At 43.5% G+C, this 21,944-nt stretch overlaps 1 protein-coding gene across 11 annotated transcripts in view; it reads right to left on the bottom strand.

Moving 5' to 3' along the window:
* The window catches only part of NAALADL2 (N-acetylated alpha-linked acidic dipeptidase like 2), a 1,287,075-nt gene that overhangs the window by 845,942 nt on the left and 419,189 nt on the right, over positions 1-21,944 (bottom strand). The window lies entirely within an intron of this gene.

Genomic DNA, 21,944 nt, shown 5'->3' with positions numbered 1-21,944 from the left:
AAAACTGCCTATATTTCATGCTGGAAGTAAAGAAACTGAGTCTATAAGACCCATCCACAGATTAGGGATGTGCATGGAACTGGAACTGGTTCCATGCACGCCCAGGAGGGCGGGGGTTACTTTAAGGGGCAGGGAGGGTGCCTCTTGCCTGTCCACCCCTGCCCTGCCAGTTCCCCCCCACCAGCACTCTCAAAAAGTGTGGTCATAGGGCTGCAGCATTCCTTCTTGCAGCCCTGTTCAGCATGCCACGCAAATGGCCAATGCACAGAGTAGTGTAGTTCAAAACAGTGTATGTGTAACTGATTTGTATATCATTGGTTTTATTATTCTGAATTGGTTAATGCTTTGGATTTTTGTAAGAAACACATCATTTAAATTTTTTAAAATAAAATAATATATTTAACTAACCCCCAAATTGTAAGTAGCATAGCTCGAGTTAAAAGGTATTTTTTTTCTAAAATAAAATCTTGTTTTTTTAAAAATAAAAATAAAATAAAAAGCACATTTTTAAAAAATCAATCTGGTTTTTCACAATATGTACTAAGCTCTGCTAATATGTTTGAGTTTGGCTTTATATGACAAGAAGAAAGCAATCATTTTATGCCAGATGTGGAAGATCAATAGCTATTTCCCAAAGTTTATGACATAATTAAAATGTGGAACAGGAATAATTTTCTTTTCAACCCTTCAGGCTAAAGCTAGAATTACTGACAAGTCAAAGTTATGTGATATAACATTTTTATTATGTTTATGAATGATACGGTGGTGTTTATGGCTTTTACATGTAATTTCATAAAACAACACCACAGAATATGCCTTTGATTTTGATGTGGGTATGTACAGTTGTGTATGCATGTACATAAGAAGAAGAAGCCTAATCTTTCCCATCTTGACAACTACTCCTAAGATTGAATGCTGACTGGAGGTGGCACTGAAATTTCACACAATATGAAATGCAAAGCAAACTCCAAGCTAGCTTTCAGTGAAAAAAAATCTGAGAATTTTTCACTGGAAGCCAAGTGAGTTTCTATAAGACAAATGAAAGTTTTCAGGGTTTCTGCAGACCCCTACAGTTGGCACCACACTATCATCAAACTGAAATTCTGGACAGTCTGCTTGAATAACCGACCTGAGTCATTTTTGGAATGGTGGTATATAAATCAAATAAATAAATAACAATAAAATAAATATAGAAGATTCCAGGTAGATTGCCTGGTATCTCCAGGTAGAGGTAGGGCTAGGCGATAATTCTGCCTGAAAACCCAGAGAGCTTCTACACAGTCAGTGTAGACCAGGAATTCTCAGCGTTGGGTCTCCAGATGTTATTGGACTTCAACTCCCATAATCCCCAGCCCCAGTGGCCTTTGGTTGGGGATTATGGGAGTTGAAGTCCAATAACATCTGGGGACCCAACTTTGAGAATCCCTGGTGTAGACAATACCAAGCTAGATAGACTATAAGGCAGCTTCCTGTGTTCCTAAGGCATGTGAAATTTCTATGGGGGTTTCTGCACATCCCTAATATAACTTTGAACACAAAGGAATTAATTTGCGCTCTGCCAGTGCTTCTCCAAGTAGCAGCCAGCACCTAGCCATTAGTCATATGGTGCATGTGTGTGACAGCTGTCAAACATTTATCAATCCCTTCAAAGGACAATGAAAAAAGAGGAGTAGGAACAGGGAATTTTGCCGCATGATAACATCATACACAACATTTTGTAATAGGAGATAAACGACATGGGGGAGTGTGAAGAGGATGATGATGATGATGATGATGATGATGATGATTTGATTTCTATACAGCCCTTCCAAAAATGGCTCAGGGCAGTTTACACAGAGAAATAATAAATAAATAAGATGGATCCCTGTCCCCAAAGGGCTCACAATTTAAAAGAAACATAAGATAGACACCAGCAACAGTCACTGGAGGTACTGTGCTGAGGGTGGATAGGGCCAGTTACTCTCCCTCTTCTAAATAAAGAGAATCACCATGTTAAAAGTTAGCTTTACCAAGCTAACTTTGCCAAGTTAACAGCGGTTAATATATACAGGTGGGTTGCTATTTTTGGAGGTAGCCATTCATGTACCCTAATGTCTTGCTTCCACCTCAGAAGAAAGGTTGCTAGCTTCAGCTCAGAAGGTTTTATAGAAGTATAAATGGCAAGATTTATTTATTTATTATTTATATTTTTACACTGCCCTTCATCTGAAGACCCCTGGGTGGTTAACAACAAAGAAAAAGCAGTAATAAAACTTCAATACAAACAAACTGCTAAAACAAAAACACAGGTACTTTTTTTAAAAAAAGAGCTGGAGGCCACTCATGTGCCAAATATCTGCTTTAAAAGGGCTGTCTTCAGATTCCTCCAAAAAGCTGAGAGAGAGGAAGCCATACAGATCTCAACCGTGAGCAAGCTCCATAGGCTGAGGCCACTCATTGAGAAGGCCCTGTCCTGCATACTCAACAACGGGCCTCAGCCAGTGTTGACACATGGAGGAGAGACCTCCCAGCTGATCTAGTCAGTTGGGTAGATTTAGACAGGGCGCAAGCTGTCCCTAAGGTACCCGGGGCCCAAGAATTCTCTTTCAAAACAGTTGTGGAAACAAAGGGAAACTTCTCTAGTTTGATGTCACAATTCCATAATTTAAAGTGGTGATTGTAGAACTTGTAGAGCTCAGTTGTGGGCTCACGGGACCAGAGGCCGGGATCCAAGTTGCTGCTTTAGAGTGACATGCTCAACAGCTTGGGCATACTCAATGGGATTACTGACCTTGAAATGCGCCCCCCCCCCATTAATAAAATGGTTGCTTCTCATTTTCAAACAACAGTTGCCATGTGGCATGAAGAGTTGTTGGTCAAAACCACTAGACCAATGCCCACTTGGGCACAAATGACTAGTTGCACTGCTGTTGTTTTTAGCCTCTTATTATTTTAAGTCCCACCCCCTCCTCTGAGACATCAACGATCATCACAGAGTAATAAATAGCCTAATGGATGATGTCTTTGCAGTTCAATAAAACTTTCTGTGGAGAAATTCAAAAGACTCGGGTCAGCGTCTGATCAGTTTATCACAAATGATCATCTGCATCTGATCAATTTACCATGAATGATTAATTGTCATACTGGTTTTGGAAAGGAAGTGTTCCAGAAGCCCGACTGGCTAATGACCATGGGTTAGATTTTCTGTTGTGGTGCACAGCTTGACTCATTTAGCTGAATCACCTGGGAATATCACACACAGCAAGCTTTACCATGAATTTACCGGGAGGCTTTAACTGAGAACTTGAAGTTATCCTAAAGACCCAATGCAAATAGTTGATTTTTTAAAACCCTGTCTGTATATAAATTGGGCTACATTTTTAATGTGCAGTGAGAAACCCGAATTGTGTGTGAATTGCTCCCCGATAACGTGCAGGGACTTCAGGGTAAATCTGGCCGATATGTGAATGCACCCCCTCCATTCCAAAGGAGATGCGAGTTAAAGGGCTTTCAAAGCTCTGTGTGAAAAATTTCCTAAAGATATCTGCTCTCCAGGAAACTTAGCAGGCTTGTTCACATGATGATGAAGAGGGTAAGACAAGCGTCCTATCCAAGTTTGGGAGCTGTGTGCACTCTCATTTTCTGATCGTGTGTGAGGGAACAGCAAGGTGGGAGCTGCTGGCAGTGATCATCAGCTAGCCTCCCACTGGGTAGGAGGACTTTTCCTCCTACTTCATTCAGTGGCTAGGTACAGGTGCTGAGTAGGACAGAGCCCTTCTACTCTGCAGGTGCCTACCTGTCTATTGCACATGATCAGAAAACAGGAGTATGCACCACTCCCAATCATGGGTAGGATGCTTTTCCAACCTGATTTCTCATTGTGTCAATGAGTCTAGCATGAGATGTGGTCTCCGCCTTATGGCACAGTGTTGTCCAGATTATATGGGGAAGTATGCCACCTAATGTTGATGCTACTGCCTATGACCAGAAGCATCCGATTGACCAGTGTAGCAAACCAGACATTGAATGATGAGACCTTGGTCTGATTGAGCCAGGCCGTTCTGATGGCCTGATGGAAAACGATATCTCAGTGATCAAGCTCTACAACTACGTAGGGACTTAGCTGCTAAATCAGAAGGTTTTGTTTGTTTGCTTGCCTTTTTTTTTAAAGTCTAAATAGCAAGATCAGGCTATATCTGGGAACAAATTTCCTGTCACTCAAGGCAATGTTTGAATGCCCCATTTATTTTAAGTGCAGCATTGCAAAAACCATACCCGTTAAGATGCAGAGGAGTCAGGGGGGAAGGTCCAAAATTGAAAGGAAAACAAAATGGGAGGAAGAAAAGCTCAGCTATAGAGGAAAATATGCAGAAATTGGTAGCTTGACGAGAGAGGCGAAATTGATTCAACTCTACTATTCACCGTTGAAACACAATTGAGTTATTTTGTGTTTTTGTCACTCAGTGACTTTCAGATCAAATTACCCCATGCATGAGCAAAAAGATTGCTTTTTTGTTCCAACCTTGCACATTTTTTTCCTGTTTTCTGAAGTCAAATCATAAATAATTACCCGCTCTCAAGAGTGGGGCATATCTGTGCATTTGCTTGAGGCCCTCATATATCTGAAGCAGCAGCTCATCTCAGTCAGTCTTATCACTTGGCAATGCCATGAAAAACTTCCCATCTCAAAAGCCTGAGTCCTCTGATAGTTCTTTCAGACACAACAGGAAGTCTGTGACACCATGGTGTAGCCAGCCAGATGACTCCACCTGAGGTTGCACGACTGTTTCCGGAAATGTGCTTTACCTCAGTGGGCAATTTGCCAACTCACATTCTGCCCCCCCCCCCAAAAGTGTATCTACTCCAGGGCTATACATCTTTGGCCCTCCTGCAGATGTTAGACTACAACTTCCATCATCCAGTCCATTGTGACTGGAGATGATGGGTGTTGTAGTCTAAAAACAGCTGGAGAGCCAAGGTTGTGCAGTCTTGGCCTACTGCATTTCATTTAGAGTGAAAACGAAGGTTATGCGAGTGTCATAAGAACATAAGAACAGCCCTGCTGGATCAGGCCCAAGGCCCATCTAGCCCAGCATCCTGTTTTGCACAGTGGCCCACCAGATGCCGCTGGAAGCCACAGGCAGGAGTTGAGGGCACACCCTCTCTCCTACTGTTACTCCCCTGCAACTGGTACTCAGGCATCCTGCCTTTGAGGCTGGAAGTGGCCTATGGCCCTCCAACTAGTAGCCAATGATATACCTCTCCTCCATGAAATCAGCCAAACCCCTCTTAAAGCCATCCAGGTTGTTGGCTGTCACCACATATCATGGCAGAGAATTCCACAAGTCAAAGGCATCTATTGGATAGCTCCTGTGACTAGGGTTATCTCCTACAAAGATTATTTCCCATAGCAACAAAGATATCCTCCAGTTGCAAGGCTGAGGCCACAGGATGGATTCAGGCACCCTGGAGAACTACATTTTCTAAAGTCCTTGACACTCGAGATACTGCTTGTGCAGCAGTCTAGGCACTAGAAAGGGACATGCAGAATGTAACGAGGGTCAGGAAAGAGTGTGTTGCTACTGTGCTCCCATGCCACCATTAGATAACTTTGGGGAAAGGGAGGGATAGCAGTGAAGGGAGGGCTCTTCTCTGGCTCAGATTACAATTTGACTCTGAGAAGGACTTTCAGGCAAAGCAAGTTTGTCAACTCTGACTGAAACTATTCCCACCCCCCATCCCCAATTTTATTTTTGCATTTTTCTTCTTCTACTATATCAAGCCAATAACATCTCCATGACTGCGTTTAATAGTCACTTAAATATTTATGCTGGTTCCTGGTGAACCCAGGCCCATCCTGGAGGGTTAGCAACCTGCCATGATCTAGGGATGTGCACGAATTGTGATTTGAACAGCGATCCTCGGTACAGCCTGGCCACCTTTAAAAGGGAGAAGAGCAGTTCGATACCTGCTCCGCCTCTGCTCACCACAGCTCACTGTATCAGTGGTGCACCGCCCGCACCGCTGTCCTCACGTGACAGTGGCATACATATGGCCTCTGCACGTGCACAGCAGCCATTTGCATGGTCAGCTTGGTTGCTGCCCATGCAAATAGCCACCATGCATGCACAGAAGCCATGCGTATGCTATCACCATGTGAGAGTAGCTGGGGTTGCATCACCACAACAGGAAGCTGCAGCGAGTGCAGGAGGAGCAGGTATGGACCCTCTCTCCCCTTTTTAAAGCCTTGACTGTGCTGCAAATTGTTGATCAAATCACGATTCATGTACATCCGTACAATGATCCACCCTGGCTCACCCAAGGAAGACTTGAGCGCAGAGGCAGATGAATCTATAGAGCAGGTCCCACTTGAGGACTCCTCTGAGGAGTTCCTCAAAGAGGAAGGTCCTCATGACCCACAAGAGGGCACCTTACCTGAAGATGACCCGAGCCTGGAAGAGCCTGATAGGCCTGCAGGCCGCAGGGAAGAGCCCCAGCCAGTGCACAATTCCTCAGTAGGGTCCTCAGGAGATCCCCCAGAAGTGCAAGCAAGCCAGCCACACCAGCCACGCCCTTCACTACCTTGCAACCATTTCCAATTATTTCCCTTGCATTGTTTTTGCTAATAGTGAATCCAGTATTCATAGTGGGTTTGTTGTTGTTTCTTGTCTATACTACCAATTTTTGCACTGGTGGTACTTGCTGTTTTAAGTAGTTGCACAACTGTGCTCTTCTTGTGCAACACTGCTGGGGCTGACTTCTGTGTGCAGATAGGAAATGCCGGCTCCGCACCGTGCATTATGACTGCCAACAATCTCTTTGGCAGCATCAAATGTACTACTTTCTAAGTGATGTTTGGCACAGCAGCAGCTCTGGTGACTGAGTGAATGGTCCCTTAGTCTCTAACAGCCCAGCAAAGAAGTCCGAAATCATACAACTGTGAGCCTTAACTTACTACACATTTGCTCACATTTCAGTGTACTTTCAGATCCACACTTTAGACAGAGAAGTGACCTTCCAACGAGCTGCTTCACTAGGGCTAGATTGTTGTTGTCTTTAAATAAATCTAGTTTTCTTTTGAAATAGCACCCATGCTATGGAAGCTGGTGTTTCCACCCTCCTCCCATGTACCAGATAAAAATGAAAGGAAATGCATTGTAAGATAACTGGCATCAATGACTGTGAAAGTAGCGCATACAGTAGATGTCTAGAGGGAAGAACATCCTGATTCTCGTTGCAACCTTAGACAGAACAACCTTGGAAAAAGAGGGTGAAAGTGACAACTAAGCCACACTGGGACTGTTCTGATCCCTTGTAACTTTTGCTCTTTCTGTTATCCAAGAGTGTGCAGGCAGACTTTTGCAACAGATCCCTGTGTGGATGTGTGTCAAATATTGCTGGAATGAATGCCTCCTGGTTTTATTCATAGCTTAACAAAGAGCTTTCTTGTGTTGTGCAATTTTCAAGGCCAGCCATAATAAAATGAACTATTATGACATGAGTTTGTGAAGGTCTGTTAAAGGTGCATGATATGTCTGTCCAAGGCTACTAGCCATAATAGTGAAAAAATGGAACCTCCATGTTCAGAGGCAGTATACAAGATGCCTGGGGACACTCAACAGAGGATGGCTATCATGTTTCACCTCAGAGCTTCCCAGAAGCATCTGACTGGCCACTGTTAGCAACAGAATGTTGGATTAATCTGGGCTGCACAAACTTCAGCCCTCCAGCTATTGTTGGACTACAAATCCCATCATTCCCTGCCACAGTGGCCAAAGTTGAGGATTATGGCAGCTGTAGTCTGACATCTGCAGGAGGGCCAAAGTTGTGCAGCCTTGGATTAGATATCCTGATCTAGCAAGGCAATACCGTAGTTAACTTGTTATGCTAACCATAGAAATTAAAAATTAATTTTCCAACATGAGCCACAGAAGTCAGCTTAGAACCTCTCTTATGCTGTCTCTCAGATCCATTTTACACAGAAGATGAAAGAAGCCAACACATATTAGAGCAGACCAGTGGCCAACCTAGCCTACTAAAGTAATCTCTCATTGGCAGTTAGTTACATACTAGCTCTCCAGGGTCTCAGGCAAGAGCTTTTTCCAGCTCTGTTAGCTGATTCGAGGACTTCCAGCTGGAGATACTAAGGATGACACCTGGAGTTTTGTACATGCAAAACATGGGCTCTGCCACCATCCTTATCTCATGACTGCAGCTTACAAGCAACCAGGCAAACCTCAGCAGTGCTCAGGACACACACACAATGTTTTGGCCCCGCACTGTGTGGGGGAAGTGAAGAGCAGAACACAAACTCTCATTTGCTGCAGGAGAAAACTTTGCCAAAAGTTGACTCCAGTGGCAAAGATGGCAAACAACATACAGGAAGCAAGCAGTTTCTGGAGTGAATGCTGGGCATTGTGTCTGGAAATGTTTTTTGCCAAAAGTTTTTTTTATTCAGCAAAATACAGATAACTCACCAGGGCTCCCCACAGGATTACTGGCCCAGTCCACTATACAATATGTCCACCTTCCCACCCCTAAACTATTGGCAAGAGGTGCCTGGTGGGCTTTTCCTCTGCCCTGCTGTACTTTGTGTGCCAATTTTTTCCTGCTGCCTCCACATCTCCCTGCCTCAGACCTAATTTTAATGGTCATTTTTAAACAATTCTACACTTCTGCAATACCCAAGGTTACTTCCCGTTCAGGGTTGATCTTCCAATCCTCTTTCTGCTATATTGGCTACTAAAGCCATAACATGTCTCTGAGAGTGAACAGCCTTCACATGCCTATGGGCCCAGATCCTGTCACTAGCAGCTCTCTATAAATGTGCCAATTCACAGCATATGGTGGTAGTGCCAAGAACTGTAGCTGTAGCCAGTAGCACACCTAGGGCAAAAAGAAGCCTGGACCTGAAGGACCCTAATCCCCAACCAAAGGTCACTGGGGCTGTAGCATGATTTCCTCCCATATGCCCTGCTGGCTCAGGAAGGGGCAGAAAACAGATCAGGACCCACCCCCAGTTTTCTGCATGAGTTGTAGTTGATTTATTATTTATTTATTTATTTATTTATTTGATTTATATACCGATTTATATATCTGACTCCCAATATTTTAGCAAGAGCAACTACAAAAATGTTTTCTCTACCCACTCCAAAAGAATTAGACCGCTGGATTTTTGGATTTTTATATGAATGAACTGAGTTCAGTTCTGGTACCAAAAACAAATTACTGGGCTGACCATGTGCTCACAGACTTCCAGTCCCTTAATTCTGTCTATATCTGTCCTCCTGAGCTACAGTTTTGCTCTGGGTTTGGGCAGGTGGACCTGATAAAAAAGGAAGTAGAGCCTTGAAACCTGAAGTCAATCCACCCCTGGCCTAGTTCTTCTAATGTTACTTCGCATTCCCTGTAATAGCCTGGCACAATGCCTGTGCCTGCAGTGGCTAAGGGGAACAAGGCCCTTTTATGCCTCTGTGCATTCCTTCACACATGGACGCTGCACCAGCTGTGAACTGGATGAAGGCAAAGGCCATATAGTGGAATGGAGCCAAGCAATGTGGAGACACTGGGATCATAAGTCAGCAAGAAGACGTGCAAAGACAGCCGTGGCCATATTCAGTTGGAAAGCTCATAAAACCTAGAGTAACTTTCATGTGGAACCCATGAGTCAAAACTGTGGGCAGATCAGAAACTTGCCATAGAACATCTCTGTTATGGAGTGGGGAGGTAAAGATCAGGTGATGCTTTGGCTTGGGGCCACTGAAGTTGAGATTTTAAAAAGCTTGTAAGCAAATGTTTACAAGGTACCCTTATGCTTTGAAGGAGCAAACTGGAACAAAAAAAAAAAATTAAAAATTAAAAGAACTAAAACAGAACTCCAAGTACAGTCTTGTAAAATGTTAATAGTATACCGCCCACTGAAACTGGATCCTGCTCAATTGACAGGTTATGCCTCAGTCTTCAAAAGGAGAGGTTGAAACTAATGGATAGGCTTCATTAGAGGCAGGACTTCTGCACTCCATCTTCTTCAAGGATGGGTAAAGCTTTGGAGATACTGGCTGTTCATATAGTAGTGCTAGCACTCAAACACAATAGAGGTTGCACTGAGCAGGACTCATGTGCTTCAACAGTGGATGGGATGGGGAAACAGTGTTCTCCCACCCTAGGTGCAAGGAATTCATTATAAATAACTTATACCCACCAATAAGACAGCCCATGGACAAATGGAGACTGTTTCTCAACATTAACAGAAAAGCCATTTGAGCCAATGGCAACTGCTGCTATGAAAATGGTGGCACTAAAAACATTATTCCTGGTGATGATTACAACTGCAAAGTGTGTAATCGAGCTTCTAGCACGACGTATAGACGAACCGTATACAAAACCACATTCTCTGTGTGAATAAGGCTCCCCCCCCCCCGCCCATTCCCCACTGCAGCTTCCTGTGATCCTTGAAACACTCCTCCACCAGATCAGGATGCCCTGCAAAATGGTGTGGTATCTGACACGGGGCTGTAAAGAGATGAGGGAATTGGGAGCATTTGTCTCACACTGTTCCACAGGGCTTCCTAAGGAACAGCAACATTTATGTACATTATGTAGTTATAGTAGTGTTGTAGTACAATGTAGCAGAGTTATAGTCTACCACAATCTGCCTTTGGAGGAGTTGGACTAGAAGAATGTCAAAGTCCCTACCAGCTCTATGACTCTGGAATATGTTATATTATTATGACTGGATAGATCAGTGAACATAGGAACATAGGAAGCTGCCATATACTGAGACAGACCATTGGTCCATCTAGCTCAGTATTGTCTTCACAGACTGGCAGCGGCTTCTCCAAGGCTGCAGGCAGGAATCTCTCTCAGTCCTATCTTGGAGATGCTTGAAGTTCCAGGGAGGGAACTTGAAACCTTCTGCTCTTCCCAGAGCGGCTCCATCCCCTGAGGGGAATATCTTACAGTGCTCACACTTCTAGTCTCCCTTTCATATGCAACCAGGGCAGACCCTGCTTAGCAAGTGGGGGCCACTTTGTCCCTCCCCCAAAGTCAGTTATGAAAACCATTTCCCAGTGGGCTGACCTCTGCAAGTGATGAACCTTACCCAGCACAAGGGGTGTGTGGGTGTGTGCATTGTTTTAAGAGAAACAGAGCCCTATCAAGCCCAGGCTCCCTCTTGGAAGGTGCACATGGAACTCTGAGAAACAGGGGTGTGCCCGAAATGGATTTTGCTATTCGTTTCAAGCATGAAACAAATTGCAAAATTCTTGAATTGATTCATTGAAACAGCAGCCAAAGCGGGCTGTTTTGATGAATCAACTTTGAAACACTTGAATCAATCTGAGTGATTCAAGGCCCATTTTGAGCCCCATTTTCTTGGCGAGAGCTGGTCTACCGATTGGGGTCAATGGATAGACCAGCCCTTCAACCCGGACTTAGTGAGTCAGACAGCCTCGGAGGATTGGTCTATCTGCAAACCCAATTAACACACTCGATTTTCTCTCCCTGGAAAAACAGGAGTCAAAATGATACTTGAATCACTCAAATTGATTTAAGCTTGAAATGGGGTAGTTTTGTTTCAAGCCCAAAACACTCAAAATGTACCGTTTTGAGCTTTAATAGATTCAAGTTCATATCAATTTGCAAATCTCTACTGAGAAGCATAATCCTCCCCCATACTTTCTTCATAGAGCTCCAGGGCTACACTCCCCAATACTCCATGTACACCTTCGAAGATGGTGTTGGGGCTTGACAGAGCTCTGTTTCTCTTAAAGGAGCCTCATCAGCATTGGGGAAAGTGTAGCACTGTGTAGTGGGTACTATCTGTGTTAGAGGGCCAAGGGAGCTGTGTGGAGTATTTGCCTTTGGCTGAAGTTTTGCACAGGCCTAACAAACAATTAGTCAGGGAGCCAAACAATTAGTCAAAGTCAATGGGAGCCACCACTGTCTTCTGGATCTTCCAGTGAAGAACACTGGGATAGATAATAGTTACAATATTAAAGGTTTAATTTTTTATGTTCAGGTTCTTCTAATAATAAATAAACCAGAGGTAGTAGCACTGATTATTCTTGCCTCTCTTTGGATCCTTGGCCAATCAGCATTTGCTGCCATTACTGCTGAATTCATTCATTCATTCATTCATTTAAAATGTTCATATCCTGCCCCTCCAGTACAATACTCCTTGGGGCAGCTCACAACAGCAAAAATTAAAACAATTAAAGGAAATAAAACACAGTGCAGAATAAAACGTGCCCTTTCCTTAAGGAAAGTAGGCTAATAATTGCAAATCTGGTCATTGTTCTGGGAATAATCCAGATGATGAGGTCCTCAAACATCTCAGTGGGTTTTGGTTCATCTATGTTGAAATCTGACATTAGCTTGTACAGCCACACCACCTCTTGACATGCTTGAGTGGCATATACATATTCTGCCTCAGTAGATGAGAAAGCAACTATTGATTGCTTGCAGCTACGCAAACTGACTGCTCCGCCACCATAAAAGAAGACATAACCACTAGTTGATTTCTGGTCTGTTTGATCCTCAGCCCAATCCTCATCCATATAACCTACTAATTTGGGTCAACTACTAGCAAGCAACTTTAATTTTATACGGATTATCCCTTTTAGGTACCTGCCTAGTCTCTTTACTGCGGTCCAGTCATCTTTGCTGGGTGTGCTTACTTTCCTATTCAAGATTCCCAAAGATGCAGCTCTATCTGGTCTTGTTAGCATAGCTACATATACAAGTTTTACAATCGCTGTCCTGTACTCACTGTTGTCTGGCAGAAGTTCACTCTCCGCCTTCTGTTTTATGTAACCCATTTCCATCGGTGGACTCATTTCTTTGCCCCCTGTACATCCCAAATACTCTAGTAAATCATTTATTTTCTGGTTTTTGGTTAAGCAAATAGCTTCCATCCTCTTCTTGCTTTATGTGTATCTCAAGATAATGGGGCTCTTCTCGTGATCCATGAGAAGAGCGTCTAGGGAGTTAGCAGGGAGAGCGGGCTTAGCTCGCTCTCCCCACACACAAGCAGGGTGGCCGCCCACATGACCGCCGGCTCCATCATGGAGCCAGCGGGTGCTGGAGAATTATGGGGCCGCGCGGCCCCCGGAAGCTCCAGCATGCCCTGCGCAAGCATGCAGGGCATGCTGGAGAGACTCTCAAGGCGGGAGCCTCCGGGTCGGGGGTCTCCTCATGAGTAGCTGTGCCACGGAGCCACACTGCAGCAACTCACAAGCAGAAAAACCAGGTTTGTGGAGCACTCACTCTGCAAACCCAGTTTAAGGGGAGGGATAGTTTGGCGGGTTAACTGCCTGGATGCTACCGGGCTTGCCTGTGAGCCCGGTGGTTCTTACGGTCAGGTAAAATCAGGCTATGCTCCCCTAGCCTGATTTTGCCTGATCGTGGGAATAGCCTCAGTGTGAAAGAGGCCCAAGTTCTTTTAATTCTATCTCACTATTTGGGTGCTTTATTATTTGAAGGCTGTCCTTTCTATTTTCATAACAACTTTTCAGAACATCAACAAAAGTCAGTATATAGGTCCATCTGTTGTCTTTGAGCCTTGAGTACAGGTAAGGGTCAGCCTTTTCTTGGGTAAATCCCTCATTGACTAGCAACTAGTTCAATTTGACATTCCAGGCTCTTATAGCCCCCTGCTTTAGTCCATAAATACTTTTCTGTGGCTTACATACAAGTTTTTCTTTACCAGGTTCCACAGATCCTGGAAGCTACTCCATATAAATATCTTCTTTGATATCTCTATGAAGAAATGCAGTTTTCACATCTTTGTGATCCATTTGCATTTTCTTTGCTGCTGCAATGCTTAGGAGTGTCCTTACACAACATGAGCAAATGTCTCATCATAATCTTCTCCATATATTTGCAAGAATCCCTTTGCCACCAGACTCACTTTGTAACACTGGACATCTCCTTCTGCATTTTGCTTAATTTTAAAAATCCACTGGCATCCCACAGTCTTTCTTCCCTCAGGTAACTCTGTGGGTGTCCATGTGTTATTTTTGTGCAGTGATTCCATTTCTTCTTTCATAGCTTCCTTCCAGATTGTGCTTCAGTTGCAGGTAAGTTATCAATTTCTTTCCATGTTCTTCATTCTTGAAAGCTTTCTCCCTTTGCAAAATAGGAATTTTTCTTAGGTGGACCTCCTTTATTTTGTTGTGTTGAATGCCACATCCTTTGTTCATCATCAGCATTCTCTTCTGTTGAATCGCTGCCAGGTGTAAAACTAAAGGTGGATCCTTCCTTTTGGTCATATTGCCTTGATTCTTTCTCCAACTAAAAACTAGGCTCTAAGTTTGGCAGTTCACTAGTGGTTAGTTTTTCATTTTCACTGAAGTATGCTACATTGCATATTTTAATTGTTTCTGTGGCAAGATCTATAATCCTATATCCTTTACATACTATGGAATAGCCAACAAGTATTCCTTCCTCAGATCTACAGTTGAGTTTAGTCCTTTTGGCTTTTGCTATATAGGCTTATGCTTTAGATCCAAGCAGTCTTATATGACTCAAAGTGAACTTGTTGCCATGCCATAACTCATCTGGCATTGTTCCTATGGCCTTTGTTGGAAATTATTTTGCAAGTAAGTAGCAGTCATCACTGCCTCTCCCCAAAATCTAGTAGCCAAACCAGCATCTACAAGCATGCATCTCATAATTTACATAAGATAATGGTTCTTTCAAAACCACTCGATTTTGCTCGACAGTCTAAGGAACAGTCTTTTGGTGTTCAACGCCCTCCTCCTTTAGGAATCTTGTGACATCATTCCCAGTGTACTTTCTCCAAAACTTTCCCCCAAACTCACTCTTACAACATATTTTTTGAGTATTTCTACTACTTGTTCCTTTTCACTGAACAGGTATGTATATGTGTATCTAGAATAGTCATCAATGAAAGTAAGAACATATTTATTCCCTCCTGATGTATTGATTTGCATAGGTCCACAAACATCACTATGACTCAGATCCAAAGTATGCTGTGTTTCTCTTATAAATATACCTTCTAACTGAAGCCAGCATTTCATGTATCTGAAGACGTGCCACCAGTCCACAGAAACATGTTCTATAACAGATGTATTTGTTCAGGGGTTCTCAAACTTGGGGGATCCCCAGATGTTGTTGGACTACAACTCCTATCATCACTAGTCACAATGGCCAAGGTGGCTGGGGACGATGGGTGTTCTTGACCAACAACCCACCCAACCCCAAATTTGAGAAGTCCTGCATTAGCCTTTAAGTAGACATAAGACTGTTTGTTGTTTTTATAATAACTAGAGGTTATGTGGTGGGGGGAGAACTCAATTTTGGCTGGATTGTGCCCTACCTTTGCTTAAAGCGGGCTTTTTCCTTCTTCCAAACTCAGATCTCAAAATCCATTCCATTCATTTCCTGTTTTCCTAACTCTCCCATTCTTTGCCCTGGGATGCTTTAACCAAAGGCTATGCTGCATTAGCAGGCATGCTATGCTAAGAAACAATCAGGCAAGCACACCTGTGAATACTGGAATGGCTCCTAAATCCAAATGAGCCTAGAAGATCAGGGACTGGAGGCTGGAGCTCTTTGGTTCTATTTCTAGACCCTCACAGCTGACACAGCATGCCACTTCGAGCAAAACAGTTAACCTTGCTGTACTTTTGTTTTCCCACCTGTAAAATCAATATTTTCAGGTTTCAGGATGATCTGTCAATTAAGCTGGGTTTGTTTCAGGCATGCCAAAAGCACAGTCTCAGACCATGCCGTTCACCATGCAGTTTTTGCAATCAAAGCAGATTGCAAACTTGCCATTAAATACAAATCAATATTGGCATATGCTAAGCAGAGGTTTGAAAGGTGCTCTGCGGTGAATGAGAAAACTCTCACCATCTCTTTCTACAAGATTCTGTGAACTGTACATGTTTGATACTAGCTTGACTGGGATTGATTCTAAATATATAAAGTTTCTTTTTTCCATGCTTATTTATTTAAAGTATTTGTATTCTGCCTTTGATGCTGGAACAAATCAGACACTCCCCCCGCCACCGCCCACCATCTGGTCCACTGTATGCAAGGGAACAAGAGCACACTTGCTCCCTCCACCTACCCGGTATGTCTGTCTTGCATCTGATGTGCTCATATGTCCAGATAGGAGTGTGGTGTTCAAACACGGACTATGAGTGTAGATCAAGATTTTGTGGACACTTCTCTGGCAAAAATCTGATAATCGAGCCTGTGGTGTTTATGTGCACAGATGGCATTCAAACATGGTGTCCCCATGTAGACCTGTGGGGACCGTGGAGATGGCTCAGATGCACTAGGTGACCAAGAAGAACAAGTAGACACCTACTACCCTCTATGCAATTAACCAGACTGGGTGAAAAATATTGTACGACCCGACCCCATCAAGGGACTTCAAAGTGGTTTACTGGATAAAAAGAAACACACTAATATAAAAGCAACACAGATGGAACCCAAACATCAATGTAGCCATTCTAATCTACAGCAAAAATCAAATCTAAAAATGCTGTCAAAGCCTGGAGAACAAAGTCACATCTTTCATGTTTTAGTCACCAGATGTCAAAGGTTTGGGAGGACAAACATTTTTAATGGTTTCTGGGGAGTGAAATGGTAGCTGAGGAGGGAATTCTAACATCAGGGGGCCACAACAGAAAAAATAGTGGCTTACTTACACAATGGCTGTGCAGTCCACCATGATTCTTGATGAAATGCACACATACGGCTGCATGCTACTCATAAGCATGTGGGTGCTAGTTGAGAAGGCGGGGCACCTCTGTGCCTACTAAGTGTGGTGTTTTTGGTTAACCCATTCCTTGATCCAGGCCAGCTTTTGAATGAGATTTTAGTTACTGGTATTCTAGTCCTGGGTAGAGGTGGGGATAACAGTCTGCACTTGCCTCTCTATACATAATGAGGCTATTCACACAATGGGAGAACCACTGGGCTCAGCTGCGAGCCTGGTGGGGAGGCTGAAAAGCAGCCTCCTGGCTCGGGGGTCTCTCCAGCATGCCCTGCACGTTCACACAGGGCATACTGGAGTTTCTGGGGGCCGAGAGGGCCACGAACTCCCAAGCCCCCACCGGCTTCGTGATGGAGCTGACAGTGATGTGGGCGGCCGCTGCGGCCGCCTGGAGCAGATTGACTGCTCATCTGCAGGGAGAGCGGGCTAAGCCCGCTCTCTCCACTAACCCTCTCCAGGCAGCTTCCACTGATTGTGGGAACCGCCTCAATATCTATTTCATTAAACTAACAATATTCCAGATTCCACTCCTCTGCCTTGTCCTTGCATACAACTCTTTCCCTTGGATTCTACACTAAGTACAGTGTTATCGCTCTTCTGGTGCTGCGTCAGAATGGCAATGATGTTGCACTTAATAGGTACAGAGATGACCCTCCTTTGCAACCACAGCCAATATGCTTTTGAGTAGACTGCAGCACCACGTGTGTTTCATCTCACTTAGAATGATGGTGGGCTGTGCCCTAAGGAAGTTCCATTTTCAAGCAGTTGGTCATGCATCTCACTTCTGATGATGGGTCTCTGAAACATTGTGCCAGCTGCCATTTTGTATTCTGTAAAAAGCAACAGTGCTTTCTGACCCAGGGATTCCTGAAAGCTGACCTTTACCTCCTGAAGCTTACCACCATGTGCTTGGCAAAGCTTGTCACCTGTTTTCTGAAAGCAGCTATAGAGCTGCACTAGTATAGCTGAACTGGCTGTTCTGCCTCACCCCTTTCACTACAACATAGCAGAACCCAGTGATCACAAAATATGCCAGTTCTCTCCATTTTAGGTAGCCAAGCAGTGAAAGCCTCTCTCTCACACTGCATCTGTGCATTGAGACATCTGTTTCATCTTGCATATCCCCCTCCCTTTCTTGTTGTATTACCATCAAACATGTGGCTGAAAATACGCAGTATGAAATTGAATAAAATACATACATACATGCATACATTCCCCCTCTATAGCTATTAAGATGAAACGGCACACTATACAGGTGAAACTCGGAAAATTAGAATATCGTGCAAAAGTCCATTAATTTCAGTAATGCAAATTAAAAGGTGAAACTGATAAATGAGACAGACGCATTACATGCAAAGCGAGATAAGTCAAGCCTTAATTTGTTATAATTGTGATGATCATGGCATACAGCTCATGAAAACCCCAAATCCACAATCTCAGAAAATTAGAATATTACATGGAACCAAGAAGACAAGGATTGAAGAATAGAACAATATCGGACCTCTGAAAAGTATAAGCATGCATATGTATTCAGTACTTGGTTTGGGCCCCTTTTGCAGCAATTACTGCCTCAGTGCGGTGTGGCATGGATGCTATCAGCCTGTGGCACTGATGAGGTATTATGGAAGACCAGGATGCTTCATTAGCGGCCTTCAGCAATTCTGCATTGTTTGGTCTCATGTCTCTCATCCTTCTCTTGGCAATGCCCCATAGATTCTCTGTGGGGTCAGGTCAGGCGAGTTTGCTGGCCAATCAAGCACAGTACACTGTATACTTTTCAGAGGTCCGATATTGTTCTATTCTTCAATCCTTGTCTTATTGGTTCCATGTAATATTCTAATTTTCTGAGATTGTGGATTTGGGGTTTTCATGAGCTGTATGCCATGATCATCACAATTATAACAAATTAAGGCTTGACTTATATCACTTTGCATGTAATGCGTCTGTCTCATATATCAGTTTCACCTTTTAATTTGCATTACTGAAATTAATGGACTTTTGCACGATATTCTAATTTTCTGAGTCTCACCTGTATTTCTGGCTTTACATTCTTTCCTTGAATGTCTCCTTCCCAGGGGCGTAGCTGGGGGGAGGGCCCGTGTTCACCTCTCTCCCCACTGGGGGGAGGGCCCGTGTTCACCTCTCTCCCCGCTGGGGGGAGGGCCCGTGTTCACCCCTCTCCCCCCACCCCTCTCTGAGTGAGGGAGATAATGAAGAAAATATGGAGGGGTGTAGCTGGGAGGCCCAGGTTCTTTGAACCCATTCACTCAATTATAGCGACACCTCTGCTCCTTCCCCTAACACTGGGTCCTGAGCTTCAGGAGAAGGCTGTCTACGATGATAAACAGCTCCCCCTACACCTTCCCTCTCTTGCACCATAAGGTGTGCTGACTGTTCCCGCCTACAAAATTGAGCTATTTCCCTGCCAAATTTCTAGGAGGTGGAGGGGAAGCCATGGGGCCCAATTAAAATCCTTAAATTTTCACTCAGTGGAAAAAAAAAATCACTCCTTTCATTTTTGCTCAGTGAAACTTAATTTTCACTCTTTGAAAATTTCACTCCTTTCATTTTCACTCAGTAGTGATTTATAGCAACCCTGTAGTGAAATTTATTCAAAGAATGCCCATATCCTTAAACACATATAAGAAAACAGGGGCACTCATGTTCCCGTTGGCTGACTAGAAAGTACGTGAACGCTGCTGCCTATTAAGAATATCTGGGGAGAACATAAGAACAGCCCTGCTGGATCAGGCCCAAGAATGCCCATCTAGTCCAACATCCTGTTTCACACTGGCCCACCAGATGCCGCTGGAAGACACAGGCAGAAATTGAGGGCATGCCCTCTCTCCTGCTGTTACTCCCCTGCAACTGGTACTCAGAGGCATCCTGCCTTTGAGGCTGGAGGTGGCCTATAGCCCTCCAACTAGTAGCCGATGATAGACCTCTCCTCCATGAAGTTCTCTAAACCCCTCTTAAAGCCTTCCAGGTTGTTGGCTATCTCCACATCTTGTGGCAGAGAATTCCACAAGTTGATTATGTGTTGTGTGAAAAAGTACTTCCGTTTGTTGGTCCTAGATTTCCTGGCAATCAATTTCACAGGAGGTCCAGGTACAGTTTCTGCCAGCTTGTCTGTTGGCAGCATGGGGCCAGGCCTTCTCTGTGGCTGTCCCAAGGCTTTGGAATGCACTCCCTGTCAAAATAAGAGCTTCTCCATCTCTGTTAGCTTTTAAAGAGACCCTTAAGGCATACCTGTTTTCTCAGGCTTTTAATTAAAACTAATTTAAAGTGTTTTTATCCTGTGAAACCGTTTTAACCGTTTCACTCTGTGAATTGTTTTTAATCGTCATTATGAGAAAGTGTTTCGTTTGTTTTTATTTTTATATTGTAATCTGGATTGTGTGCACCGTCTAGAGAGGTATATATCAGGTGCTATATAAATGTGATAAATAAATAAATAAATAAATAAATAAATAAATAAATAAGATTACATCATCAGAAAGGAATGGGTTTGGTAAAAAAAAAAAAAGAGCTTTTCTCCCCCAAGTTTTGAAGAGAAGCCTGTCTAGGGGTGTTCATCTCACCACCAGTCCTAATATGAATCCTTTAAGGTAGCTGAATTTGTGTTGACACAGCAATATTTCCCACACAGACTCTCTCACACAACCATAATTCTGCTTTGAATCTAAGAGGGCCTCCAAACAAACAAAACATTTTCATCAGCTTCCATTCATTTCCTCGTGCTGCAAAACACAGTCTATGTGGCAAAGAACACAAATCAGGGTTGCTTGTGATGCTGTCACACAGATAACACATTCCTAATTAGCCTTCATTTATGTGAGAAATATTTGGACAAGCAGAAGATCTTATTCCTGGCCTCAAAGAATGTGTAAAGGAGAAGTGGAGGACCTCATGAACAAATTCAGTTATGTATAGTACAGGAAATCAACTCTGCAAGCAGTGAACACAATATTTTAGACTTCCTCAGATACATATTCTCTTTGAATCAAGTGCCAGTTTTAAACAAGCAACCATTAAAAAGCTTATTATTTGGTGTTTACTTTCTACCTGTTCCAAAAACCACACCCTGCTGGCCTCAGGCATCATGGGAAGCCGAGTTAAATTGAAACTGTATGTATTTCACCATCGCAATCCAAAATAGTTGCTTAAGGTGGTGAAGTGATAAGAATGACAAAGGAAAAAAGGGATAGTTTTATCACTGAAGTTGTTACTAGAGCCCTCAACACCCTGCATGTCCAGGGTGAGTGAACGCACATCAAAAAGGAGGAGGAGAATCACAAGGGCAGACCCTGACCCTGATTCATGCATGGCCAGTAAACTGTGTTAACAGCTCCAGCATGTGTACCAACTGTACACATGGACAGAATGTGCACATGTTCTGTGCAGGGGCGTAGCAAGGTTGGAGTGGGCCCAGAGACAAGATTTTAAAATCCCCCCCCCCCCCGCAAAGTCCAGGGCCTCCGCACACCCCAGGCCCCCAAGGATTTAAGTCTGATATTCCAAAATAAGTATGCTGCCTGCAAATACATTTCACTGAATACACACACACACGTCACAATATATAGTGATATACATTGAGTACTATACATTTGTATTACTTTTAATGCCTAGAACACACTAGAAAGATGAATTATTAAAATGGGCCCCTCGCTGCAGATTAGCAAAGGAGACTTTCAACCATGCAGGGTGAGCCTATGTTTGTTTTCTCAGAATTCTGAACAAATTCAGTCAAGTTTGATTGCAGGAGGTTTTTCACAGGAGGCTTTTAAAGCCCTTTAAGAGACATCTCCTCTGGAATGGAGGTGCTGCATTCACATGTTGGCCAGATTGACCCTGAAGTCCCTGCAAGTTATTGGGGAGCAGTTCACACACAAGAAAAATAAAATAAAAGCACCACACATGCTTCACAGTTCTCACTCAGACCTTCTGGGTTGCAAAACAACTTGAACATAAGTGCATTTATAAATGAATGAATGAATAAATAAAATTAATAAAATACTGTTCCAGAAGTTTTTGCAATTTTCTGCCATGAAACAAGCCACTTATAGGACTTTTTAGATAGTTTTTTTAAGTCAGCAAATTTTCCAAGCTGTTTCAAAATAAATATTCAGAGACTTCTCGGTCCCTCCCCACCCCCCATATCCAAGTCCTATGGCAAGCAGATCCCTATATATGGTGGGGGGGGGGCGGGAAAGGT

Source organism: Hemicordylus capensis, chromosome 3 (genome assembly GCF_027244095.1).
Source record: "Hemicordylus capensis ecotype Gifberg chromosome 3, rHemCap1.1.pri, whole genome shotgun sequence".
NCBI classification, from domain to species: Eukaryota; Metazoa; Chordata; class Lepidosauria; order Squamata; family Cordylidae; genus Hemicordylus; species Hemicordylus capensis.
This window is presented reverse-complemented; position numbering and strand designations above follow the sequence as displayed.